Here is a 24,033-nt window from a genome sequence, read left to right on the forward strand (position 1 = left end):
ACCTCTTATATTGCATTGTTCTATCTGTAAATGGGCATTGAAATGTTGAAAGCTGTCCAGAGTTCCCTCATGGTGAGATTGGTAGTTAAACTGGAGGAGTAGCAGCAAAGGACATTATGCATTCTAATAATGTAGAAATTATATTAATACTTTGTACCTTTTTTCTAAAGCCACACTACAAATAGATACATAAAAAAGTTTATCCTTTTTACCAAATGTTTCCCATTTCTTCTTTCATTATTTACTTCTGTTGTTTTGTATATATTTGCTGCCTTGTGAAGAATACTTCAAAAAGCAGAATGCTTATTTTCACAGTCCACTCCTTATAACTCTGTCAAACATGCTTCAAAAAGAGCTGCAATATTTTAGTCATTAAAATGGATTGTTAATGGCTTTACCAATTTGATAGTTGCATAAGGCTCTCAAATACATCCCAGCAAAGTATCCGTTGAGGTGTTGCATTCTTTGACCCTTCCTTCCTTCCTTCCTTCCTTCCTTCCTTCCTTCCTTCCTTCCTTCCTTCCTTCCTTCCTTCCTTTCTTCCTTTCTTCCATCCTTCCTCCCTCCCTCGCTTGCTCCCCCTCCCTCCTCTTCCTCCTGCTGCTGAAGGACCTGACCATATGATTACAGTGGCAACAGTGTGGGAGAGGATTGTCCATTGCCTTCTTCAGGCTTGTTGGCTTTTACCTCACAGTGTAGTAGACAATTCTGGAGGTGTCATATCCAAATACAATTCACATTTGTGTAATTTTTTGAATTAGCAAGTTTCAGTTAAGGCTGCTTGTCTTGTGGTCACTAGGAATTGAAAATGACTTACTGGCATTTTGCCTTGGTCAGTTGGAAGTGGAGTGCTGCAACAAACAAAATATTAGAATTCCTTTTTTGCTTCTTACAGCAGAACAGGTAGTCCTTGATTTATGACTGGTCAGTTAGTGATCATTCAGAGATAAGCAGGACATTTTACGAAGTGGTTCCGAGGTCTGATGGCTGTCCCCCCTCTCCAGACACATGTTTGCATAGCGTGGCAATCATCTCACGTTAAAGCAAAAACTGACATTTCTTTTGGGTTTTCAGCAAAACTTGCCCATAGCAAATAACTGGTTTGCTTTCTAAGTAAGCATTCACTTAATAACTGCTGTAAAAAAAGTTATAAAATTGCATTAGCACATAGTGGCCACTATCACCACTTGCCACTCTGATGGGTAGGCTCCATTACAGTCATATATTGAGGACTACCTGTTCTTCAGGTTAAGATTCAGCCAATCTGGACCAAAAATCCTGCAGTAAAACATGGAAAACAGACATCTTTCACAGACCTTTCCAAATCTCCCGAAGGGCTGGACAATGTTAGGGGGGTTTGGATGCATTATGTGCTAGAGTCAGACCTGAGAACTTTGTTTGGACTTAGATTATTCGAAGAGCTGCTTTGTGCAGCTTAAATAAATTTAAAATAGTGTTTTGGGTCTGTTCAGTAGTCATTCTGTTTCTTTGAATAACATCTAATAACATCTTGTCACTGTTGAGAAGGATTTATTTGTCTTAGTCTTCATTTGATTAATTTTTAGCATCCTAAGCTTTTAGCAGAAATTTATCTTCTGCACCCTTATGTTAAGTATGCTTATATTGAATAATAATTATTCTTTATTTTTTATGTGATATTTCAAAGGCAAACTCGGTGACCTTTTTAACTATAGAAGAGGCTAGAAAACTAAAAAAAAAAAACAAAAAACACCAACCAGTACTTTTGCTAAATATAAAGGTGAGAAGATTTCTGAAATGACAATCAGTGTAATAGCTATGTGGCCCTCACATCTTTTAACATTTCACTGATGAAATTGTGGGCAGAATATTGCTTCCCAATGAAAGCAGAAGCATTTTTCTGGATCAGATACAAAGTAATTTCCACAAATTGCATTTCCAAATTAGCTTTATAAAATAAAAACCACTGGACTTTTAACAATGTATTCATTAAGTGCCAATTTTAGGATTTGAATGAAAAAAACTGCCTGGCAATGCGACAAATAATCTTCACAGTAGGTAAATGGAATAATTTTGTCTTTTAAATTGATGTATAAAATGTACTAAATTTGAGTATATTTGTATGTGTACACATAACGGTTTTTTTTTTTTTTTGGGCAACCTGAGTTTGTAATAGTACACTGTATATTGTATTTGGAGGATTAACTTTAGTACCATGCCAGTTGACTATTGCCAATCCTTAACCAACTTTAGAGAGCATAGAGCATTTGCCCTGGCTAGGAGTGTGATGTGATGTGGTGTGGTGTGGTGGTGATGTTATTTGTTTGTTTGTTTGTTTGTTTGTTTGTTTGTTTATTTCCCACTCATAGCCAACTCTGGGCAGCTTCCAATCAAAAGTTAAAACAGCATAAAAGCCATATTAAAACTATAAAACAAACACGTTAAAAACAAGCAAAACCTGATATGAAGTCAAGCTTCTGATGTGCAGTCACCTAATCTTATCTGAGAGCTTCTTTTCCTCCAATCCAGTGCTGGATTTTCTTCTGCACATGGAGGGGAAGGACTGTAAAAAGAAAGCTTGGATCTTCATGATCCAAGTCATTTTTTTCCAGCTTGTCACTGGATTTCCCTTCTATGCATGGAGTAAAGGGGAATTCCTGTAGCAAACTGGTGACAAGAAGTTCAGATCTTCCTTTCTCCAATCCCCGCTGGAGTTCCCTTCTTAACACACAGAGGGAGATGCATGCCCTCCATTTAATGAATGGTCTATGCAATCACTTAAAAACTGCAATTGAAAGAGATGGGATATTGGGTTTTGAGTAAAGCAATAACGTGGGCATCTTTCTTTTCTTTTTCTTTTTCTTATTAAAAGTTTTACAATTTTACAATAATATCCCTCACCCACAACCTCCCAGCCTTCCCAAAACCCCCCCCCCTCTTCTCAGAGCTGAATACAGGGTTAACAAGAACTAAAAATACAAAACATTTAAACTTAAGTAAACCTAAAACAAAAATTACATTAATAAAAGAAAAAAGAGAATCCTATATATATATATATAATAAAAAAATCCAATATATATATATATATATAATAAAAAATACTTATTGTCTTAAACTTTAAACTTTAAACATAAATTATTCAAAAGCTAAATAATATCTTTTAATATCATACTTATACTGTTTAAAGTTTATCCATCTTTTCCACACCAAAAGGTATTTCTCTTGCGATTGATCTTTCAGATAAGCAGAAATTTTTGCCATTTCAGATAAATAAGAAACTTTAAAAAAACCATTCCTCCAGGGTAGGCAAAAATTCCTGCTTCCAATATTGTCCTATCAATAACCTTGCCGCTGTAATTAAATTTAACATTAAAATAATTTCTTTATCATTACAATCAACAATAATACCTAACAAAAACAATTGTGGAGTAAATTTTATCCTTCTCTTAAAATTTTTTTGAATATTCCACCATATCTTTATCCAAAAAGCTTTTATACTTTTACATGACCACCAAATATGATAATACGTTGCGTCCAAACAACCACATCTCCAACATTTAGGTTGCAAATTTGAATACATACGAGACATCTTTTGTGGATCAAGGTGCGATCTATAAAACATTTTATAAAAATTTTCCCGTAAATTTTGAGCTTGCGTAAATTTAACATTCCGCACCCAAATTATCTCCCATGTTTCTAATAAAACCGGCTCATCAAAATTTTGAGCCCATTTACCATACAATCTTTAACTAATTCTGTTTCTGAATCCAACTCCACTAATACTTCATAAATTCTTTTTATATAAGATCGACTTTGATCTTTAATTTGTTTCCACAAATTTTCATCCTCTCTAATCAAACCCACTTTATAATCTATCTTCCACCTTTCCAATAATTGTCTATACTGAAACCATGAATAAATAATATTTTCTTGTGCTAATTCATCTATATGTTTTAGTTGCCAATTCTTCCCATCCCAATTAAGTAATTGTTTATAAGAAATACTGTCCATCTTCATTCCTTTCCTTATTCCTTCTATTGCATGCCCCGGAATAGCCCATAATGGGATTCTTGAATCTATTCTACAATATTTCTTCCATACTCGAAGTAAAGAAATTCTTAAAATATGAGACTTAAAAGCCCTATCCACCTTCTTATTATAAATTAAATAGGCATGCCATCCATATAATAAATCCCACCCCTCCAAAAGGAGTATATCTACATTTGTTAAATTAATCCAATCATTAACCAGTGTTAATACCACAGAATCATAATACAATTTGAAATTTGGTACCTTGAGTAAGGTGGGCATCTTTCTTATTGATCGCAATGACTTATGACTGAAATTCTGGACTCATTTATGGTTGTAAGGACTGTCAATAATAATGGTAATAATAATAATATAGACATAGCAATAGAATAAAATATATGAGTTATTCACATATCACTTTTATTTTTGTTTTTACAAAAATAAAACATACCCCCATGCTTACAGGGATATATAAAAAAGAGAAGGATAATATATTCATTGTTCTTTTTAACACTGGACTTCATTCATTGACTTGAGAATTCATCAGCATTCAGGAGATTTAAAACTATTGATTTTCTATATGTGCCCAATATCTGACAATATCTATCTGTTCCTTTGAATCCTGTACTCCCACTCTGGGATATTAGGAAGACCGAGTAAAGGTATCACAAAAACTATACAAGTTTCTTTTATCTGAATCGTTTAGTAAATTTTCTACTGTCTTCAGAACACAAGAAATTGAGTGTACATAGTCTCATAATGTTTTGTATGGAATTCTATTTTCATATTTTTGGCACAGTGCAATAATTAGATATTTTTGTGCGGGGTAAATGGTTCTGAAAAGCAATAAGCCTTAAATTTGCCAAATGTCAGATTGACCAACACTGTTTAGCAGGTGGTGGCTAGCACCTTTATTGTAGGGCTGTACAATGCTTACATTTAAATTATAACAGATCCTTCAGAATGTTTGGGAAATGCAAATGCGACTCTTATCTCCAATTCATGAAAGCAGTTGCGATTTTTTTTTCTGGGGTTGTGCAACAATAACTTGGATTTTTTTTTTTTTTAAAGAAAGCTGAGATTTACAAAGAAATGCTGTTTTTGTACTACTAGCACTGCACAATATGAAGCACCTCTTTCAAATGGAATCCAAAGCATTGCACATATCAAGGCCAGGATCAAGGTGCCAGCTCAAGATTTCACAGGAATGTTTTTTTTCAGGTGGGGTGATCTGGTGAAACCTATTATTATCTCAGCAAATCTGAGAGAGTTGACAGGCATATGACTGCATGTGGGTTTTTTGGTTTATTTGTTCCTTCTGTTCAAATTGCTCTTTGATTGACAACCTCTATAACAAGAAGAGCATTGGGCTGTCCTTAAAATATAGTTGGAGAAAGAGAAGTTTTTTTAAGCTTTCAATGTCATTAGCAACTTCTACTTTTCATCTTCCTTATTCAAATGTAAACAATTCCTATAGATAGATAGTGTCAGCACTGTGACAATGGATGTCGTTGCTCTGACAACTGAAAAACCAGCAGCCATTTTTTTTCTTGCTTTTAACATGCCTTTTCTATTCTTTCAGAGTTCAGATATAGAAGGGGGGACGGGGTAAATGCCTGAAGGTTTAGCTAGCCATAACAATGTAGAAGTGTGGGAACTTAAGGATGTGTTCTGATAAGCTTTTGGCAGGCTGAGGGGCCCAGAGAGAAAAGCCCATGTTTTGTGCTAATTGGTGGATGTGATTTATGACAGCTCTTGTGGGGTGGGAATTGCAGTTTGTTATTTTGTATCTGGGAAGAGAGAATCTCATTCTTGGGCTCAACTATGTAAGTGCCAATACTTAGTTTCCTAATAAAATGTTCTTTAAAGAAGAAATCTTGCCTTGAAGTTCTTTTAACTGGTTTCATTTATCGGAACCATGACCAATAGTATTAAACATGTCATTGAATATTTGACTACAATCTACTGTCCTTTTTATGCAAGCATTGCCAAAGGTTCCTAATATTTTTATTTTCAAATTAGCTTTTTGCAACCATCAATATATATATATATACTTATATACTTATACATATACTTATTGTTATTAGGCATGCATATATATATATATATATATATATATATATATATATATATATATATATGCATGCCTAATAACAATAAGTATTATGTTTGTGAAATAAGCACTTAGCATTGCCCACAGTTGGCAATGGAAACACTATTGTTAGGTGAAGCAATTGCTAAGTGGAAAATCACACAACATAAGTGTGTTTTCCTTTTCCCTTGGAATGCTTACCACAGTACTGGAAAATTAGTAAGAAATGAATGGATGTTTATATTTACATTCACTAGAGAAAAAGGGATTATGAAACAGTCACCAGGCACATATTAGGGGATACACTGGGCTGCTTGTATAGCATTCTTGGAACTTCTGGTGTGACCACATTCCTTTCCATTCACCTTGTGTGCCTGCTGACTCTTGTAATCCCTTCCTCTTCAATTTCTCTCCTCTGCAAGACAAGAAAAAAAATAAGGAAAACAACAAATTAGGCACAGGACAATGCATACTGATTAAAATAGTGACTACATGACTGAAAGACAATACTACAAGGATTATAAATGTGTGTCTTGATCATAAAATTGTTTCAGCACATAAATGTATTTTTTCAGTTTAATTGTCACTGAAGGCAATAAGTAAATGAAGTCTACCTATATTTTCCCCTCTTTATGTCCAGAACAAATTGGGAACAAATAGAACTTGGGAGACATAAACTTAACCTGCTAGAAGAGAAATCACGATATTTGAATTTAAATATCCATGAAACAAGAATAAAAACTTTCCAAGTCATTCCTCCTGCAGAAGTAATAGTGTACACAATGTTTCTTTAGACTGTTCCATTAAAAGAGACACAGATAGAGAGAGGAAATGTGTGTGTATATCTGTGTGGGTGTACTTTAAATGGTGCTGTTTTGATTGTAGCAATCTTAATTGTTTTTCCTTTCTTGTACCCTCTCCCCCCAGCTCTGTCCAAACATAAAAGATTATACAATGTTTTGCAGAGATAAAGCTCACGAAAATGCTGCCTATGGGCAAGATGTGCTAGTTGGATTGCATATGAGTAGAGTGCAAGAAAAAGTAACCATTCCCTTGTTATAGGTACCACATGTAGGCAAGATGATGAGTATTCTCACTCTCTTTGCATATGTACTTCTTAGATTACAAGAAGTAAGCAATATCTTGGCTTGCAAGATGGTCTCTAGTTTAGGATCCCAACTTGCACAGAAAAGGGTAAGCATAAAACTAGACTTGGAATACACCTTTGATTACCACAAAAGTGTCAAAAATGACTGATAGATTGTTAGCAGGGCATGCTGCATGTAGTCCAGTAAAAACTAAGGCTGTTAATTTAGTCTATTTTCTTTTGTTACAAGAAGCATTATTTCTATCTGGGGACAATCCTAGCATATGGAAGATGGTGTCTAGGAAGAAGAATATAAGGTAAAGATGGGGAATTAAGAAATGAAATAAAGGAAATAAAAATGGGTATTTTTGAGGTTTTTACAGTATAACTAAAGCAAAGACAAAGAATGTAATCAGAAGAGGGACTGGACTATTCAGAGAACAAGTAATGCATGGAATGATGATTGGTATTTGTTAGAAAAATGTCCTATCAAACACATGATTTAAACAAATCAGTCTGGTTTTGGATCAATGTGCTATGTGTCCAAGCCCCTTAGGAATGTGACATCTGCTTACACCTTTAACCAAGGCATCTCCTTTGGTAGCAAGATGTTCCCATCCACCTAAATTTTTAAATGATCATATCTGTTAGTCTATTTCTTTATCTCTACTCACAGGCATCCTTTTATTGCTTTGCTAATCTCCTTTGGGTCTCACCAAGGGATCTACAGAGCACCTTCCATTACTAGAAGTGCTTTTTGGCTCTGATCATCATGGTAGCTGTTGTGTCCTGAGCCTGCAGAGGCAGACTCAGGACGTTGCAACAGTCCCGGGCAGTTGCAAGCTGCCCGGGAACAGACTGGCTGGCGCCAGCACTCGCACGCATGTGTGAAGTGCAAAGCGCGCCAAATGTTGCCGTTTGGCCCGGGGATTGTCTTTAAGAGGAGGAGAGAGGCTTGTGTGCCTCGGCCGTTGTAACAGAGCTGCTAGACATCAATAAAGAGGCTCCTGAGAACTACCAAATGATTCCTGAAGTTATTGCCTTTCACTGAGGACTCAACACTAGCTATTTTTATCTGCTCTGCTAACCATTTTTTTTGTGTGCTTTCAAATGTGCTCCTGATGAGAAAGCTTGCCTACCCCATCTTGCAGCTTATTCAACAAATGATAGTTAACAAAATAATGTTCTAGTAAAAGTATGATCCAAGCCTCAGGCTAGCCTTGTGCAGACTTCCCTTAACTTTCTTATATGGACTTTATTAGTTATTTAATAACTATTTTACTAGTGTGAAGCAGAAATACATTTCCTCTGTGATAGGCAGAAGCCTATAAAGCACCGGTTGCCCAAAGGCCTTAAATCTAGCAGGAACCTTGCTCAATTTGCTTGACATCATTTCATTAATTACAGAAGAAAATTGGATCAGGCCTTAAGTTGCCACCTAAATGTCTTATTAATATTTCAGGATTAGATAGCAAAGTGAGACGGTTGTATAAATGATATCTTCTAATTTTCTAAACTATGGTGCATGTCAGTTTTCAAACCTGAGATGCATAATGATTTTTTTTCATGGCAAGGCAGACTGAGAATTACAGCAGGTAATTCACAGTGGAAAGGAACAGTATAGTTTGTAATATAAAGTTTTACTTGCGGAGAATAAGGGATAAAGGAAATCAGAATCGTGAGGGGGGAAAAATAAGGGAGAACCATCTGTAGTATTTTCTCAATAGTAATAGCTAAATCCTGTATGCTACTTTCATACAAAGTGTTTTGTGTGCATTATCTTCTTGCAGACATTATAACTGAGCATTGCCAGTGCTAAAACTTAAGTTAAAGTGGTGCTCATGATATGTAAGAGATTAAAACTGGATATTCCTGTATTCATCGCTTAGTCCTTCGTGTTAAAAATATTTGTATGATGATCAGACAGGATTTTGTTTTGAGATTGTTTTTTGTATGTTTATATCCTAATACAAAATCTGAATTTTGAACTTAATCTTACTTTACTTATTTCAAGCTGGATCAACTGGGAGTGGGTTTCTCTTCCAGAGGACTCAGGGCAGGATGAATGGCTAATGGTCAAGGACAGGAGTTTTTTTTCCAGAGGTTTATTTTCTTCTTTTTCTCAGAAAACTTCTTGGGATATCTGCATGACCACATAGCATCATGTAGAAGAAGAAAAATAATAAAAGATTTATAGAAAAAAAGATTTTTTTTTTAAAAAAATCATATGATGGAAGTACAAAAAAACAGAACTTGTGTCAGAGTAATGGCTATCATGGGGAAACAAAGCAAAAATACAGCAGTTGGTTTGTAATATAAGCAGAAAAGACCTTCCAGGGAAGAAGCAGGGAAAGGATGCTTAAAGGTTTATTTCGGTATCAAGCAATAATCACGTTTTTTAAAATTGATTATGTGCCATCAATTCAGTGTCAACTCATAGATAAATCTTCTCCAAGATGATCTTTCTGTAGCTTGGCTCTTCAGATCTTCTGGTGGTGTACTCCTTGTCTCTGTAATTAAATCCATTCACATTGCTGCTTGCTTCTCTTTTTCTCTTTCCTTCGGCTTTTCCCAGAGCTATAAATTCCTAAAACACCATGTATTCAGATTCAACTCTGTAAAGAGGAGAAGCAAACTTACCAGCATACATTCAATCATTTCAGATAGGGACATCTTTTTTTCTGTTGTAGGTCATATTCCCCCATGGCAATCTCTTGGAACCTGAATGTAAATGGTAAACAGGACGGAATTAAGTAGGAGCCGCAATATAGTTGAAGACTTTGTGACACTTGCTTCCCTCCCTGCCCAACAGGAGGCCACATGGGAAAAAATAGATTAGTCCTGTTAGTTGTCTCAAATGCATGTAAGATACTTTTGAGAGTAGCCATCAAGCTTCTTTGGTTAACAGAATGTCCTTTCATATAGTTGTGTCTCTCCTGTTGGTGAAACTTTAAAAAATTGGAAAGGGAAATATTGACAAAGATACTAAAGACTCAGAGGGTATTAAAGGCCATATTAAGTTGTCCTGGAGCAATATGTGGCCCATGATCTATTGGTTGTTTCTCCATGAAAGAATCTTAATTGGTTGTCTCAGATACCATTCCTATCCCTCTTAAGGAGATTACTATGTCAGTCAAAATGCAATTATAATTTAGAAAATATAAATGAATTTTTTATTTTTTATGCTATAAATTATCAAAGAAGATTTTCAGGATGGGAGCATTAAAAAATGCTATATAAAGGCAAACTCTTCGGGAGATTTTAAGTAAAAATCTTACTTTGCTGTAGGAGTAGTCCAGAACATAACAACACTACCCTTCCCAAATAATTAAAATAGCATTAAGCAAAATTTAATTTCTCTGTGAAATTGGAATATAAATAGGATTCATATTGTTTCTGTGTACATTTGTGGAAATATTCATTTACGGGAAGACGGATAATTAGGCTTGATAAAAGAATTGCATTCATTTTTTACATTTGTTGACTACTGCTTACCCCCAACCCAAATTCTGGCAAATATCTCTTTGCAATGAAGACAGTTATTTATTTAATAAGAATGGATTTTTTTCTCACCTCCTTTGGTAGAACTACAAAATTCCCATATTTTCTCAAGAAAATTTAAATTGTTTAAACTCCATAATCTGTTCCAATCTCTTCCTCACAGCAAACACAAGTTAGCAAAGGCCCAAAGTCATCTAGTGAACTTCATATCTAAGAAACTATATGAAGCTGAATGTCTTCATCTGATATAGGATAATACATAATCTTAAATTGCTTGCTATTTCAAGAAGTACTGAAATTTCAACCAAAGTCACATTATGTCTTCCATTAAAAAAAAAAAAAATCCAAAATCAATCCAGGGTAGCTCTTCACAACAGTGAAATCAAGGATTACGTGTCCATTCTAATTGCAGTTGTCCTGACATTTGGATATAGCTCTGACAAAGCAAAACAAAAGGGATGAGAATTAATTCACCTCAAGTATGCATTAGTGAGTTAAAATAAAATTATTGCATTAATTAACTTTTATGAAGAATGAATTCTTCTTTTGTTTTAAATGCAACCTTTCATATTGCAGAGTTTAGAACTATGTATATTTTAAGTCTTTTTTTTTTTCAGAAAAAGCAGTAAAATTGCAATGCCAAGAAACTCCAAATCCTGCTTTTAATTAAATTAAATTTTGTTATAGGAAGACAGTGGAATTTGAACTGTGCAGCTATTTAGCCGATTCCAAACTAGTTACCAAGAATGTTCTTTGCCAACATAAATATCGTGTAAGATTTTGCTTTCCCATATGGGTGGATGCTAATTTTAATGAAGTTATTTGGACAATATAATTATGTTAATATGAAAATAAATTCATTTTCATTCAAGCTACTAATACTATTTCATTATTTAGTTCAATTTTAGAAACAAAAAACATGAAACTTCATAAAGCATCTTCTTCTTTTATCCCTATTTCCACTGAAATTTCTCATAATATCACCAGTTTTCTTATAAATGGGCCGGAAAAAGATTTGGCAAGAGAAGCAAGTATTACAGCATCTGTTCCAAAAAAGATGAGTGGAATAAAATGTCAGGTAGGAATTTGGATTCTTTTTTTTTTTAATGGACCACCCTAGATTCCAATCCTTTCATAGTTTGTATTAGTTTGTCTGAGACAGAACAAAATTGAAAGGGGTTATGAACACACAAAAAAGATTTCACATGCAACAGCTTTTTCATTACTTTTAATACCAAATAATCTTGTACCTACAAATGAATGTGGATTCTCTTATGAATAGAATTTGGGCTTCAGATACACATTTGAAATATAGTTTGGTATTGTGAAATCTACTTGAAGAAAGCCTTGTATTTGGAATAAGGACAGGATTTTCATAATCTTTTTATTTTGAGTGAGTTGAGTTACCTTTTAAAAACAATATTTCTCATACTTGGCAACTTTAAGTTGTGTGGACTTCAACTTCCAGAATTCTCTCCTGGCTGGGAAATTCTGAGAGCTGAGCTACACACATCTTAAAGTTACTAAGTTTGAGAAACACTGTTATAGACCATAGATCTGTATAGGTGCTGTAGCTGTCTCAGTGAAGTACTTGGTGTCAACTCACCTTCTCTTAGCTGCCTCTGTCATTTGTAAGAGCTGAAAAAGGCTTCTGTGAAGGGGCCATACATGTGCACAAATCTTTTTACTTTTCGTAAGTGCTGGAGAACTTCAACAGAAGAAGGAAGCAGAGGCTATGAAGAGAACACTGTCTTGCAGCCCCTTCCCAAGGGTTGTCCAGCACTGACAAAAACTGGAGTAGGCTTTGCAAAATACTGCAAGGTGAAGCAAAACAACATGAGTGAATCTATCTTTGCTCTTAAAAATGTAAAAGCTAAATTGCTTAAACTTTTACTAAAAGACAAATAAAGATTTGGACAGTTCTAAAATCTAATCCACAATTAATCTACAATGTTTGAAATCCTTGATGCAATACTTGTCTATGTCAAGACAGCATTGGTCAAAGTGACAAACAATTCATTAAGGACACTTTGTGCCTATTTTGAAGATCAAAAAACAAGCTTTGGAACTTGGATTATCCCAAATCTAGTCCAGTCCAGATTCAACTAACTAAATTTGCTTCCTGCAAAGCAAAAAAAATCTGTGGTGCTACTATAGCAGAATCAAAATATGATTCTAGTTTTTCTTATCCTACTGAAACAAGATTCTTTGTTCAAGCTAAATCTTATTTGCCCCTTTCTTAATTAAGCAGCTATTGGCTACTTAATATTCCTGAAATGAAAATTATATTAAAAAAAACCTGTGTTTAAATAATAAATGTATTCTGACTGTGTAATAGTGGAATAAAATAATTTCAGCCATTCACTCCAGGGTAAGAAATCATTATGAAAGTCATTTTAAAAGAGTGTAATTTACACATGCCTCCAGCTGTGGCTGTCGCAGAGAAACAGTATATGAAGTCCCAGTGAAGCAGTATATTCTATAGGTTACAAAAAAGACAAATCCTAGAATAATATTCTCTTTTCTTTGTTCAACAGTGAACAAAATAACAACAACAAGCTATCATTATCGACCCAAAACATTATAGTTTGGAGAGAGGAAAAAAAATTTGGAGGAAAAAAAAGCTTTTTAGAAGACAGCTAGTAAATCATCCCAGGCCAATGAGTGGGCAGGATACAGTAGTTCTGACAAAAAGCTGAAATCTTGGCAGGCTATGTTAACAAAATGGGCCTATAGTCCACTTTAATTTAAGCATGGAGAAAGAAAAAAATGGTTCCAAAATTATTTTGTTTTTCTTCTACAATCTTCTTTTTAAAGAAGTCAGGTCCGCACCTGTGGACTAACATAGGGAAACACAGAAGAACAGGTTTCTTCAAACAAAGCATTAAAATTGCAGTGAATGAATGAATCTGATCCCAAATCCAACGTGAGGGGCCTATTACTGAAAGTAAATGACATGCCATGGTTAATTTTATTTAAGAGCCGATGATGTCTTATCACATATTCATGGACAGATAAAGCAAATGTTTTGTGCCGTTGCAACCTAGCACTGAAATAATCTTTGGAACAGAAAGCTGCAATAGGTTTAATTTGTTTCTTGATTTCAAACTGTTTTTTGATTAGTTGTTTTAGATTTCTCTCAGGAAACAATTGCAAACCTATTGCTTGTTTCAAGATCATTGGTTGAATGAAGAACTTAATTGATATGTATTTTATTATTTCTACTGAACAAATATTGGGGGGGCCATAAAGTTGACCAATGAACTTTCAGCTACCCCTTTTTTCTTTTCTGATGTTCCAGGACAGTGAAAAAAGCATATTCTATCAATTATCTTATAATCTGCTATTGACATAGAACATTACTTTGTCCATTTTGGGAAGGAAAGATCTAAGATTCATAGCAAACCATGATTTCAAAATCAGTTGGGCTGCATTATTTCAGAAAACAATAGAATTGCCATCTTATGATGGTAGTACAGAAATCAGCACCCAGCTGATTTCTTAGTAAGAAAAAAGTGAATCAGAAATCTTTTACTTGCTAGTAAGAATGTGATAACTTCTTTTATTTTTTGCATTCATGCTCATATACATAACAAGCTATACATGATAAATTTTTTTGACAAAACTAAAATCTGTAATTTTGAAATAACAGGGCATAGTAAGCAAGAAAGCTCTATTTCAGTTGTATAGAAATGATTTTTTTTTTGGACTCAGATTTTTTGTTGTTGTTAACAATCCTCTATTTTGGAAATTTTGCCACTTTTCATTTATAAAATATTACTTCTCTCATCCTTTCTTTGGGTTTTTTAAATCTCCCCATCACATTTGATCATGCATATTCATAAATTCACTCATTGTATTAAGGGAATTAATCCTTTTGAATTTAGAAAGACTTAATCTGAGGATTCTCTTGTCAAAGTCCTATTTATCTCTTAAGCACTGTTAGGTATTGGGAGGAAAAATAAAACCTTACTTGCCAATATTGCAATGGATGTAATTTAAGATCAATCCTCAAGCCCATTTACAAATCAGCTTTATTGTCAAAACTATCCATTTGGAACTGTAATGAATATCCATGTATTGTTAGAAACCTTCAATTGTGTGCAGAAATTGCTTGCTTGTTTTAACATTGTGGTTGCAATAAATAGTTACTGAGTCAAAGTTACTTTAGAAATTTAATTACAGAGTTAGAATTCTAAAACCACATATCCCAGACTTGTCCCATTGACCTTAAGAATCTTTTCATCTGCTAAGCTAGTCAACTTTATTCTCCATTAATAGCAATGAAAAAGTAATCCCTGTATTTCACCTGATAATCTAGTCTTATATCAGGCTTTTATGCATATTTACAGAAGAATTAATTCAATGAAACAGAGTAGGATTATTTTGAAAGCAAACCACGTAAGATTCTGTTTTAAACTACTATCCATGCAAAAGATTCATGTATGAATTTTTCAGATATACTAATATATACTTTAGTTTTTTTCCAACCCAATGATCTCCTGAAGTTTGAATATTCTGGGAACTGCATTTCTAACATACATTGTATGTGCTAGATTGGGGAGAGCATGTATATAGCTTGCATTTGTCTTGCATTTGTTTCTAAGCTGACCAAGAGCACAACAGCATAAGTTATATCGTGATTCTGATTATATTCAGGCCCCATAGACCAGCAATATCCAATCTTTCCAACTCAGCAGATGGACAGCAGCAGAGCTGGAAAGCAGCGGTGGGGAGAGAAGATGAAATGGCTTCATGCACATGTATGCCGCTTGCACAAATACAGTTTTCATACTTGCATGCTCCCCTGCCACTTGTGTGGCCTGGTTCCCAACGGGCTGCGGACCAGGAGTTGGGGAACCCTTGCATAGACAATGTATCTGTGGGCTCTGGATTGGGAAGGGATTGATAGTACTATAAAGAGAGCCAGTTTGGTGTAGTGGTTAAGGTGCTGGCCTAGAAACCAGGAGGTGGTGAATCCTAATACCACCTTCAGCATGAAAACCAGCTTGTGACTTTGGGACAGTCACTCTCTTTCTCAGACCAACTCATCTAATAGAATTGTGGGAAAAATAGGAGAAGGAACGAGTGTTGTGTATATTTGCTGCCTTGAGTTACTTATAAAGTAATAAAGACAGGATAAAAATCAAATAAATAAATATACAATGACTACCTGTAGCAGTATTTTTCTATAAAACCTTTTTTAGAGTAGCAATTAGCACTTAGACTTATACACCGCTTCACAATGCTTTACAGCCCTCTCTAAGTGGTTTACAGAGTCAGCCTATTGCCCCCAACAATCTGGATCCTCATTTTACTGACCTCAGAAGTATGGAAGGCTGAATCAACTTTGAGCTGGTCAGGACTGAACTCCTTGCAGTCAGCAGAGTTAGCCTGAGCCCTGAAATACTGCATGGATGGAGAAGGTGATGGAAGGAAGCCAGAACTAAGCTGCCATTTCATTACCACAAGAGAAAAAAATAGAGGCAAATAGTATAGATTATGGTTGAGGATCCACAGAGAAATTAACTTCCCTGTCTTAAGGCATCTATTGTCCAGGTCTTTTGAAATGTACTTGGAAGCTGTATTAGAGTTAGGAAAGCAATATCTTGCATAATAAGTTGCTGTCCAGTTTCTTGAGAACACAATTACATGCAAATGTGCAGTTTGAGATACAAATTTAAATGTGTTAGGCAGAATTGGACTGTGAGGGAATCAAGATGAGGTTGCTGTCTGCATTTGGAAAGAGTAGCTGCACTCAGGCAGAAGCGCTTCCCATCCCACTTTTCCTCTTGTAGTCATTCATTCACAACTTTACTCACAAGCATCCAAGCTGGCATTCAAGCTTCCTGTAAGAACTGAAGGGTTTTTCAAGGATATGCTGACATTCAGAGTCAGCTTCTGAAATGTTTGCTTATAAAAGCAAACATTAAGATAGGGTAGAGAAGGGTATACATCAGGGGTCTTCAATCTCGGCCCTTTTATGACTCATGGACTTCAACTCCCAGAATTCCTCAGCCAGACATGCTGACTGTGGAATTCTGGGAGTTGAAGTCCATGAGCCATAAAAGAGCCAAGTTTGAAGATCCCTGATGTATACATGAAGAAAGGAGATGACAATTGTCATGCAGAAGCAGAAGTGGTGGTTGGGAATTGCAGTTATTACAAGCAGGCAAGAGGACTATTAGTCAGCTGCAAGGACCACAAATCATGATAGACAGAGTGGAGCTTTGGTGAGAACTTGGTAGCAACTAAAAAAGGAAAAACCAAACAAGACAGCATCTCTAACCAACTAGAGAAAGAACATTTAGAAGAAGGCAAAAGTTGTACGCCACTTTGAAAGCTTTGAGACTTTTGGTTGAACTTAGTTAAAAAACTGAGTATTAAAGATATATAGCACTTACACATGGCAACATCACCTTGCAAGTCCTGGAAAAGTAGAGAGAACAGACTAATGTTGGGGAAAGTGTGTGTTGTAAGACAACGTTAAAAGATTTCCTACATCTTGATATGTTCAGTCCTTGGAAAGCAAAGAACCCTGACATGGACCTAATTATTATTTTAATGATAAACAAGAAGGCAATGTTAGATCTGAAGGCTAGTCTAGGAAGTAAAAAAAACTTTAAAGAAGCAATAACTTCTTCCATATTGTTGCCAAGAAAACTATATGGACGTAAGTAATTATATCACAGCTGGGTTACAAATGAAAATGAGAATAACATCTCCCTAGCAGATTCCTTCCTTCAAGAGTTTCCCAACAAAGATAATTATCAATAATAATAATAATACAAATTCTCCAGTCTGCTACCACTCAGGTATTCCTTAGTCTGGGGAATTCTTAACCTTAGGACTTAAATTCACTTATAGGAAGATAGGAACACAGAATTACAAAATTTACAAATCTTATGTCAGTCTTGAAACCTAAGAAGTAAGTATGTATATTCCCCTTGGTTACTGAGACAAATTAAATGAGAAATTCCCTTCTAAATCTAATAAAACAAAATATGTAACTGGGAAAAGGATTTTGTTTGGAAAATAAAGATAAAGGGAAAACAAAGAAAGCAAACAATTACATACATAAAATTCCTGATAAAATTAGTTTAATCTAAACTTGGTAGTTATTATTTTCTGCAGGATTTGTTCCTTGGAGAAAAATGTCAGGGACTTGGCTTAGGTCCTTCAGATCCTTCTTCCTTCTGCTTTGTTATTACTTTTTTTTCTTGAGCTCTTCTGAATTTTATAGAAAATGGAAGAAAAGTAAAAACCTGCCCTTTTGGAGAGACTAATTATTGCCTTGTTCAGTTATGAATAATGCTACACTCATCTGTGATACTCTAGTTCTAACCAGCAAGTCAGCAATTATGAAAGGAGGAGCCAGTTCCATCTTCCAAATGACACTGAATGGATGGCTTGGGGTTATACTTAATATTTTGGAAAGGACTGAGCTACAAAACTGTTGAAGGAAAAGTCTTCATCATGGTGCAGTCCAATAAACAACATGGCGACTGCTTTAGAAAGAAGGTTGCAGTTTATTGAAGAGGAGAGCTAGACAGAAAGATGGCTCTGGAAGAAAAGAGAGTGAGCACATGTAGGGAGTAGGGTTTTATACCTTCTGGAGCCTTTTGTTTGGAGTTGTTCCTGTGGCATGAACTTTGACCTGAGTCTGAGTATGCCTTTCTGGTATTCTGATGGTGATGGGTTAATCCTATTATGTCCTGTCTTAGAGTTTGAGTGGGGTGTGCAGATTTTAGGTCTCTTTGTCATCTTAATCTTCTATCTGGGGGCCTCCAATCTTCCTGGATTATTTACATCTGCATTTCTACAGAGCTGGTTTCTGCTTGGGGGAGGGAGACTTGGGACTATTAAGAAAACTGGGCATGCTTTTCTGACTCTTTAAGATCCTTTGAGAAAATATATTTTTCTGCCCTTTTAATATTTCTTTCTCTCAGGGGCTGACTTCCCACAAATGCTTACGCTGAGAAGTAGTTTGAACTTTCAGAAGAGTTATTTCTGCATTTCTGTTTAATTACTTGCCTACTTTATGGCTTGGTTTCTACTCACAGGCTACTGATTAGATTTCCTTTCCTTTCCTTCTTTCCTTTTCTTTCCTTTTAAACAAATCTAACAAGTAGATTCCTGTTTTGGTAATGTCATTTATGTAATGTCTCTGTGTTGTCTGGCATAACCGAGAAATCACACTTACATAAAATGATAGTTGATTGTTAAAGCAATCAGCAGTGCAGTCTTTGAAATCTCTCACAATGAGCAGGAAGTTGTTTTGCCAGTTGATAGCAAGAAGTACTCCAATCTGCTGTTTGCAGATTGTCCAAAATAATCAAAAGACAGGCCAAAATGTTGCACTCATATGATCCTACTTTGTCTATTAAACTGAAATAGGCTGAAGTTGCAGAACAGTAATATGAGAAGCTGGCCTCCATATCTGACAGTTGAGTGGACATAAAAAAGTGCCAGGATTTCCAGACAAAATAAAATGTTTAGTGAAAGAGCTCAGCTTTCTACCTCAAGCATAATCAAAAACACTACTGGGTGGAGAGGAAACAAATTAATAGTTTTGGATCTTCAAAGAAAATCAAATGAAGAATATATTTATGCTAAAATTATCAGTATGTTGTAATAGTTGGATGTATGACTATGAAGATAAAGAATTCAATCCATGTTGAACAAGGAGGTTCATTAGATTATTTTCATCTCTGATGAATTGCACAGTTCTGTTGTGACCATGAAATTTAGTGAGGATTGAGAATGTTTCATAACATCTTTAAAGATGGACTGCCAATACATAAAAAATAAGTTAATACTTATTTCAGATTAACTAAATGGGATGATGTAGATATAAATTTTCCTTTTTCATCCTTACATTTCTTACATTCAGGGTCCCTATGATAAATCATTAAGCTTAGTGATAATATGGGGAAAAGACTTGCTCTCCCATCTGAAAGTTTGGAAACCCCTGCCAGTAAAAATGAATTTGATAGGGCAAGTTTTGACTCATTGAAAGGCATCACTTCCTTATTACAAGTCCACCCTATAATTCTGGGAATTCTGTAGGTTGTATGCGTGTGTGTTTGTCTGTTTGTGTTTCTGTGCATATGTATGTGTGCATAGAAAAGCATAAGAAATGGAGCTTTCAGAGGGTAAGTGGTACATATGAACTATAATGAATGAAATGTTTTATCTAAATCAAGAATCCTATTACAAGTAAATCCTTTCATAGAAAATCTGTATCTCCTGAATTAATTTCTTCAAATAGGACAATTCAGGATCTACAATATTAACACTACAAAACACAATTTGGAACACAGTTATGCTTGGCATTTACTCCAAGCAGAGACAAATACTACTACTGAAAGGAACCAGAGCTTTTAAAATATGTAATGTGCTCCTTTTAGCTCAGATTAGAGGAAATAACTCTGCAGATGCTATTAAATAATTCTATTTGGATGACAACACTGAATATGAAAAGAAAAGGCACATCTTTTGACATGTATGCAGTGTGATCTCCTTTCTTCCAAGAGAATCTTCTTGCACTTTATGACTTACCCAAAGTGATATAAAGAAAAGATTTTATCCAACACATTTTGTCTTCTATGGGTCAAGTAGATTAGGCTAAGTTTAGAAAAGGAATTTAATCATTGGGATGTAAAACCATATTATCTATATTTAAAAACTCGTTCAGTAGAGATATACTCTAGTTCCATATATCTCTACTCTTAAACTGAGTAAAATATATTTGTTTTGGATTATTAAGATAGAATTCAACCCTCATGTCAGATCAGACTAGGATGATCATAAATATTTTCTTTCTACATAGCAATCAGCAGAAAGTCAGAGCCTTTGCCTCTTTCAGTCAAAAAGGCAATCACCAGGGAAAGAAAGGAACAGGTGCTGTTGGCTGCTGGCAATTTTTAGTTTTTTGCTCCCAAATGATACTTCTGAAGTTTAAATGTCATGAAGATGCCATAGGATCCATTGGGACAATTGCTTTGTTAATACTCTGCTTTACATAATAGCAAACAGATTTTTGCTTGCCAAGTCACATGGCTGTGCATAGTTGAGCTATATCACCTTCTTTCCAGAAAGAGTTCCAGTCATGCAAATTACTTTTCCAGATGATTGCCTGAAATACCACAGTATTTAAACATATGGAAGTTTTTAGGAAGCAAAACTGTTGGCCATGATATTAAAAATATTTGGCATTCAAATCAATAGCATTTGAATGAGTAAAACCATGAGCTAGATACAAAACTAAAATTCATCCTCTTTGTCATTTCAGGGTCATTCCTCAATTACCAAGTTTTATCAATACTGCAAGGTTAAGCTAAAACCTGGCTGAGCCTTGCTCTCCACAACATTCATGACATCCAATATTTCCTGTGAAAGAAGCATGTTTTTTCCTGCCATTTTTATAAAGAGTATAAGATCTTGTACAAATTTACACAATGTAAGGAGAGGTTACCAAACCATGAAGTTGTAGGTCAGAGCAGGTCAGTATAAATAACTTCAACAAATTGCAGCAAGGCTGGTAAGAAAATGGTGGTGATGATAAACTGCTTATTTGGATTGGGAACAAGGACTTCCATATGTGGAATAACTCTGAATAAACACTGATCCTAAAAATCAACTTTCCCACAAGTTCTATACTTCCATTTTATGTATGCTTAAGATTTGTTATCTGATGTATCAGGAATGCGTAGATACTGTTATTTATTATTTTTTTTGATAATGTATTGAAGGCATTGTTATGTCTTACTTTGATTTTATTATATCTCTTATCAATTTGATAGTCAACATTTCCTGGAGCAATGTGCAAATCATTGAAAGTGATTGGAAAACAGAAAAAAAAAATCAAACTATCAAAGCAAATTAAAAATAGTAGAGAATACATTAAAACATATACACATCCTCTAGCCCATTTTAGAGCAGCCACATAGTACAAAATTGAGATTAAAATGTTTGAGAAAAAAATAATGACTAAGGCTGGAGCTAAAAAGACATTAACATGGTGGTTATGCAACATCATATAATTGCTGGTAAAATCTGGATGATTCTTGATGGCATGGGAGCAAAGACTGCTGCTTCTCATAATAGTTGTCATTGTCTTTTTCTATCCAGATATGGCCACAAAACTGAGAAGGCCTTTTCTTTTGGTGTATTTTAATTACTATATTTGGTTAAAATATTGAAGATGGCCTTTGAAAAAAGATTATATGTAGAATAGAATAGCAAATGTGGATATGAAGCTCTGAGAATTTTATTATATTTGAAGACTTGCAGATTTTATTTATGTTATGACTTTTAAACACCTTATCCATTGGTGGGATTCAGCCAGTCTGCACCATTTTGGCAGAACCAGTAGCTAATTTTTTGTTGCCCAAGCCCAAAATGGACTTCTAGAAGCGGCATCCACACAGCGGCATTCACTGCTTTTATACATCATGCAAAATCATTTTAAAAGAAAAAGCCAAATTCAGAGATAGAATCCATTGGCATCTGGGAATCATTTTTTTTAAATATAGTATTTTAAATATTAAATATTTTTTGTATTTTTGTACTCAGTTTTGCTGACAGTCATGTTAAAAAGTGTACAGAGATACCTATGTAAGCTGGTATACATTTTCCCCTTTTAAAGGTTTTGTTAAAAACTACAGCTCTTCCCTGAATCACTGAATTTTTACTGATGTTGGGTTTTGTGTGTAATGTTTTTCATATCACAGATTGTCTTTAGCCCTCCAGATGCAACTTCCTATATTTGGATGTTTGTTTCCATGTAAATTAATATAGGATTGAAACATTTTTCATTTGCTTCTTGTTGATAATGAGATTTAAAAGCAGAACCAAGTAAATAAGCCATTTTCTCTTTGTTTTCTTCCATTCTAGAGCTAGATTGTACACAGTACAAGGTTTTAACTTGTGTTCTTGGCCATTTCTTTTTTGAAAGGATATTCATTGCAATTTCAATTAACAAAATTAATTGGGTCACAAATCCAGTCCAAGAACCTGCAGATACAAGTCAAAGAGTGAAAGCAAACAAACATTTCAGCAAAAATGCCAAAAGTTATTTTACTAATTTCATTGCACTCATATTTTCTTGGGAATACCTTCCACTTTTGATCATTTCTCATCCAAGTTTGAATCAGATTTCATCCTACTTAGATTTTTTTACACCAGCCATACTATGTTTGCAGTTTGTTTGTGATGATATCATATCACAAGGTCTTCAGCATGGCCCTGCTATATAGAAGCTATATTTATCTTAAATGCCTCTTCAGTATCAAATGCATACTGTTTTGTAATTGTAGACTTTCTTGGTCAAAGATACTTTGTTTGTTGCTTTAGATGCCCCAGGAAGGACGGACACCTTACGGACCCGGTGGCCACAAGGCTTATTTTCCGCCTTTCCGCCACTACCACTCATTCCAGCGACCATCCGCAAACTAATTCACGAATGGGCGGAACTGATACTCATGGCCCCTTACTGGCCACAGAGACCGTGGTTTGCCGACTTGATGAACCTGTCCCAGTCATCCCCATGGAGGATTCCTCCACATCAGGTGTCACTACATCAGGGGACCCTCAGTCATCCGGATCCCCAATGGTTGCAGCTGACCGCCTGGCGCTTGAGCGCAGCATAAAGGCACAAGAATCATTTTCATCTCGAGCCATCACAGTGATTCAGGCTGCGCGCCGTCCTGCGACCAATCATCTATGATTCCACTTGGAAGAATTTTTGCCTTTGGTGTAGGAGGCGACAACTTGTCATCTCCAAATTAACCATCCCCCAAATAGTGGAATACCTGTTGGACGGACTGGACAGAGGCCTTGCCCCTGCGACTGTTCGCAGACAAGTAGCAGCACTGTCCACTCTTATTTTGTGTCAGGATTCTGTCCCCTTGGCTCACCATCCCAGGATTCATGCCTTTATCAGAGGAGCGTACAACACCAGACCTCCTGTTGTTCACAGGTACCCAACTTGGGAATTGCCGAGGGTTCTCCGTGCCCTCACAAAACCACCATTTGAGCCTCTGGGAACCATTTCCTTCAGACACCTGTCCCTAAAGGTGGCGTTCCTGATAGCCATTACATCAGCCAGACGGATATCAGAAATGGCGGCCTTATCGGTCAGGAATGACCTCTGCGTTTTCCATAGTGACAGGGTTGTCCTACATATAGATCCTTCGTTCGTCCCAAAGGTAAATTCTCTTTTTCACGGATCAGAGGAAATAATTTACCAAATTTTTGTCCAAATCCGAGTCATGACGTGGAGCAGCAGTGGCATACTCTGGATGTCCGCAGGGCCTTGAGGTGGTACCTCAAACGCACGGAG

The 24,033-nt window shown here is 35.5% G+C and overlaps 1 long non-coding RNA gene across 2 annotated transcripts in view; it reads right to left on the reverse strand.

Moving 5' to 3' along the window:
• Positions 1 to 6,206: 6,206 nt before the first annotated feature.
• LOC120302777 overlaps positions 6,207 to 24,033 on the reverse strand; it is a 38,303-nt gene continuing 20,476 nt past the window's right edge. For both annotated transcript variants that reach the window (XR_005555206.1, XR_005555207.1), the window contains 3 exons: positions 9,828 to 9,908; positions 9,187 to 9,330; positions 6,207 to 6,515 (listed from right to left, as the gene is read on the reverse strand). This is a non-coding gene — a long non-coding RNA (uncharacterized LOC120302777). The remainder of the gene's footprint in view (positions 6,516 to 9,186; positions 9,331 to 9,827; positions 9,909 to 24,033) is intronic.

This window comes from Crotalus tigris, unplaced genomic scaffold (assembly GCF_016545835.1).
Source record: "Crotalus tigris isolate CLP2741 ecotype Arizona unplaced genomic scaffold, ASM1654583v1 scf7180000024437.13266115, whole genome shotgun sequence".
Classification (NCBI taxonomy): Eukaryota; Metazoa; Chordata; class Lepidosauria; order Squamata; family Viperidae; genus Crotalus; species Crotalus tigris.